This window comes from Triticum urartu, chromosome 3 (genome assembly GCF_003073215.2).
Source record: "Triticum urartu cultivar G1812 chromosome 3, Tu2.1, whole genome shotgun sequence".
Taxonomy (NCBI): domain Eukaryota; kingdom Viridiplantae; phylum Streptophyta; class Magnoliopsida; order Poales; family Poaceae; genus Triticum; species Triticum urartu.
In genome coordinates this window covers 154721332-154726459 of record NC_053024.1, presented here as the reverse complement: position 1 = coordinate 154726459, position 5128 = coordinate 154721332, and the positions used below count along the sequence as shown (strand labels likewise).

General features: G+C 43.9%; 1 long non-coding RNA gene across 3 annotated transcripts; it reads right to left on the bottom strand.

Moving 5' to 3' along the window:
- Positions 1 to 919: 919 nt before the first annotated feature.
- LOC125543389 lies at positions 920 to 4309 on the bottom strand. Of its 3 annotated transcripts, none has more exons than XR_007298418.1 (6): positions 3686 to 4309; positions 2789 to 2998; positions 2637 to 2711; positions 2457 to 2535; positions 2321 to 2375; positions 920 to 1234 (listed from the first exon to the last, which is right to left on the bottom strand). It is a non-coding gene; the product is annotated as an uncharacterized LOC125543389 (long non-coding RNA). The 3 variants fall into 3 exon arrangements; XR_007298417.1 differs by having other exon boundaries at positions 3621 to 4307; XR_007298416.1 differs by having other exon boundaries at positions 2789 to 4308.
- Positions 4310 to 5128: the final 819 nt, after the last annotated feature.

The window sequence follows — 5128 nt, the reverse complement described above, 5'->3', positions numbered from 1 at the left end:
ACCGATTGGATCCTAGAGTTTAATGCTATGGTTAGAATTTGTTCTTAATGCTTTTCTCGTAGTTGCGAATGCTTGCGGGAGGGTTAATCATAAGTATGAGGTTTGTTCAAGTATGAACAACACCTAAGCACCGGTCCACACACATATCAAATTATCAAAGTAGCGAACACAAATCAAACCAACGTGATGAAAGTGACTAGATGAAATTCCCGTGTACACTCAAGAACGCTTTGCTTATCATAAGAAACCGTTTTGGCTTGTCCTTTGCCTCAAAAGGATTGGGCTACCTTGCTGCATACTTGTTACAATTATCATTACTTGCTCATTACAAATTATCTTGCTATCAAACTACTCAACTACTTACAATTTCAGCACTTGCAGACATCACCTTACTGAAAACTACTTGTCATTTCCTTCTGCTCCTCGTTGGGTTCGACACTCTTAGTTATCGAAAAGAGCTACACACTACACCACAACACTGATGTAGGGACAAAAAACTGCCGGGAGAAAGCACTTTATAGGGCAGACAAACTGACGGGACAGGTTTTCTCCCGGGAGATAGAACCGCCACGAGAACGGCTGCCGGGGATTACTTCTCCCGGTAGATATTTTTTTTCCTGGCAGTTGCATTGCCGGTGCCCATCTATTTGCCGGCAGTCCACTTTCTCTCGGCAGATTGGTCAAGGCACGTGTAACATCAATTATCGGCAGTCTTGGTACCTGCAGAAGCTCATTTTCCTGGCAGTTCTTATGCCAGCACATAGATTTCACTTCCTATTTTTTTAGGCATCCCTTATGTAATATCCATTCATTCTGTTCAAACCATCAATACATACCACACGATTTATACACACATTTCACTCAAAGTAACATGTCTCATCCATACACTTCAATCAGAGTAGAATGTAGACCTCACCCAGAACCTTAAAGTTGATTCGATAAATTAACATAATAGCCATATGTATAAGTTGGTCGTGCCACAAAAGGTACAATACATCATGTTTCTAAATGTGTGCCACAAAAGGAGTACATATGTTTCTAGGGTGTGTCACACAAGCAAAATGAGCATATACTGGCTTAACAACCAGCAAAATGAGCAGAGTAAGTGTCATAATCACTCTACGAACTTAATTATAGGTCTACCAAATCTTCACTAGCTTGAAGATCTTCCAAATCTCCGAACTCTTCAGCAGATTGAAGATCTTCCAAAGCTCCATCAACTCTGTAGGGAAATCTGCAACAAATAGAAAACTCAAAATGGAGCTCTCATTTCAAATTTTAAATTAGCACATTAAAGATTTTGACATGCTTCAGTTTTTAACTCGTCGGCATAAATAAAACTCTTCTAAGTGTGCAGCATCTCATCATCACAGCAAGCAAGGTTACATCAATAGATCAAGAAAGATTTGTTTGAAGTACACATAAACAAATCTTCATGTGCAAATAAGCAAAACAAAAAGTTGTACAATGAACTTGCAAAAGCTGCTTAGTCTAAAAAAATACAACTTTCTAGTGAAAGCTATGACTAAACCTGAGTTAAACATGTACCTCTGGAGTTAATATAGTACTCTGAGTTCGAATCTTTTTTTGCACCGAGTTAAACTCAACAAATAGGCAAAACTCTATACAGTACTATATTGAACAAATAGTTAAAACTGTGTACAAATAGGTAAAAGTCTATACTATAAACAGCACAATAGTATACAAGTAGGCAAAACTCTGTACTATACATAGTACAATAGTACAAATAGGCAAACCTCTGTACAAATAGGCAGGGGCAGGCCATTGGTTATTGGTTTCTCTATATCATAGGAAAAAAGAAACTCATGAAATAACCATTGGTTACAGATTTCTCTATCTATCTCATGCATCTTAGCTTGTTTTTAATAGAGTTCATTGAAGAGAATACCCTCTAGCAGACTAGCAAGCCAAAACTGGTATGAGGATCAGTTTTATACGCCAAAACAAGTCTGAAATTTTGTACTGTATAGTAGAGTTTAACACCAAGTTCTAACTCACAGTCAAAAATCTTTCATGTTCAAATAGGCAAAACATGCTCAGTTTGAATCTTTCCTTTTTTACTAAGATAAACATTTGTACTGAGTCTCCAGGAATGACGTAAAAGATTTCAGCACAGTAGTTACTCTATGAAATATTTTTATTTTGTAAAATTCAGTACTGTACATAGTCGAGTGCATGAAATTTCTTGGAAACATACAAACATAAAAACAAAATATGATTATGTCGCCTACCACTCTACCTCAACGACCCAGCTAGCATGCTAGAATAAGATTCGATCTTAAAGAAACATGCATATTACCTCAGCTTGCTTGTGGTCGCATTCCTGCTTTCGTCATGGACTTGTCCACTTCCAACTGCATACATAGAACAAAAGCTTCTTAAGCAATCAACCATGATAGTAATTGTTAAGTTCAATCATAAGAACAAAAGCTCACATGCTTGTATGGCCATGCGATACATCACAGCGCTTCCCATTAGCCAATCCTTCAGTTTGTCATCCACAACATAGTACATCTGCTTTCAAGCAAGTGTAAATGGAGAGTGTAAGGGTGATGTATTAGATAAAGGGGAAAGTTATACTACAAGTCATCGAGAGATAAAGGGGCAAGTTATACCAGAAATCATACACATTGTGCATTCTAGTGCTTTTTTTTCCTTCTTCCCCTTCGTTTCTTGATCCAACTCATGGTCTAAACATGGAAAATAGTTACTTGGCTATCATCCATTTAACTAACAGTCTATATACATAGATTTCAGAGCTACACACCTTCATGCTCTTCAATGTCGTCACTTGGCATGTCATCAACATCTCTAGTCGTTTGGGACCTAAGAACTCGAGCATCTCATCGTAATCATCTAGGTCGATCTCCTCTTGAACATCATCAGGTTGAACCTCATCATGGTCACTAAGATTGAGCATCTCATCGTAATCCCCATCCCACTCTTATCCATTCTTGACCAATTTAACTAAAATTGCCTAACATGAGAAAGAAAGAATACTTCTATTAAGGAAAAAAATCTAGTAACAAAAATGCATATCGTCCGTATCTAGTACAAGCAACAAGAAATACAATACGGAGAAGGAATGTCATCACACAACAGAATATAATTAACTGAAACATGTCATTTCAGAAAATACAATAACCAAAATAGCAGTAAGAATGTCATCATCTATATCATAAAAGCATAGCACCTATTCTGTCCACATATGGTATTTCACAAAACACAAACAAAGATGGTAGTAGGTGCATCAACTAAACAAACAAACACTTAAAATAATTAGCTTTGTTTCATCTCAAATTAAAATGACCTCCAAAGCTCAACTAAACAGTCAGGTGTCAACCAATTTAATTACGGTATGCACTTGTTAATCACCAACAGTACATGTCCTTTGATCTAAAGGGCTACTAACAGTAGTAGTGATTGTTTTTAGACAACCAAACAACCTTCAAACCTGTCTGGTTCATGGTTTTTTCGCCGTTATCATATCAAAGCAATTACAAACTGTTGATTTGTTCTAACTGCCGGAATAGTTCAGTGCTGAAGTATAGGAGGGCACATTCAGAACAAAAAAGGGCACAAAAATTGCAACATATCACCTGTCAAATGAAGTATAGGAGGCAGTGAAGTCCACGGAAAGGATGTTGAGGAGAGGGTCGACGACCTGCTGCTTCGGGGGCGCGTGTGGAGGAGGCGGACCCGCGGCTTGGTGCTCGGTGAAACTTTCCGGGAGGCCTGCTCGAGGAGTAAGTGCGTGAGTAGGTTGGTGGCGAGGATGGTGGCCGCCGGTGGGGTGGCTCGGCGACGACGGTGCTGCTCCGTGTCAATCGGGTGCTCGGCGGTGCCGCTATGGAGTGAGGCGACGACAATAGTGGACAGTAGTGGTCGGCAGCAGTGGGTTGGTTGTTGGGGGCGGCGGAGGGGCGGAGGGGCTGCCGTGATGGAGGGCGACGGCGGAAGTGCTCGGTTGGAGAGCTGCCGTCGGTGGTGGGATGGTTGGGGGCGGAGGCCTTGCAGTCCTGTGGTGGGTCTCGATTTGTGGGCGGCAGAGGGGTTGCGGTGGTGAGTGGCTATGCCGGCGGTGGACTAAGTGGAAGGCGGCCGGGCGGCGGCGGTGGGAAGCTTGGGGGCGGCAGCGCGCGACGGCGGTGGGAAGATTTGGGGGCGGCAGTGCGCTTCGGTGGTGGGAAGGTTTGGTGGCGGCGGCGGTCTGGTGGCGGGGATTGGGCGTGGATTTGGGGGCGGAGATGCGGTCTGATTTTTTATTTTTTTAGGGTTATGCAGTCTGGTGGAGCAGGACTGCAGGAGGGCTGGCGCGTGTATTTCTTCTTGGGCCTAAAATTCCGCCAAAGTCGCGCGCTTTTTTTTTCTCGTTGGCGCGCGCTTAGGGCCGACTTTAGGGTCTCATGGCAAAGGCGGTCTCCAGCAGACTATGGGCCGAAATTTAGTTCTCCCGGCAGTTTTTGGGCCGTAAAATGTACCGGCAGTTACAGCGCCGTTGTTGCTCAAGTTCTCCCGGCAGTTCATATGCCCTAATGTGATTTTAGCGGCAGAAACTAATGTCCCGGCAGATAGTTTGCCCTTAGATAGGTTTTTCTCCTGGCAGTTAACTGCCCCCAATCAAGTGTTGTGGTGTAGTGACAATTGATCCCATATACTTGTGGGTCATCACGTCACCCCTTTGGACCGTACCGTTGAGGAACGCGGTCGACTCGTCTCCATGAGGTCATCCTATGGCTGCATAGACCCTCGCGCTTTCGCTGTGTCACCCCTTCAGTCCATAACGCGCGTGGCACACTATCCTTGCCACCGCCTCGAGTACTTCCCCGTCATTGCTCCGACCCGCGCATTGCTGCTACAATGCCCCTTCGAGCCATAGCGTCGTGGCACGCGGTCCACTCCGTGTTCCCACGTGTTGACTTCTATGTGATATGCGCAGCGACGCCTCCCTAGACGCGGGAACGCCACCATCCGCATCTAGTATTCGTCACGTTGTCGGGTTCTTCCTCGCCTACTTCGAGCACCGTCGTTGTGCTCGTAGCCTAGCCGCCGCCGCTCTTCTTCCTCCGTGTTGGTGTTGCTCGCCTATCCGAGTCGCGCCGCTGCT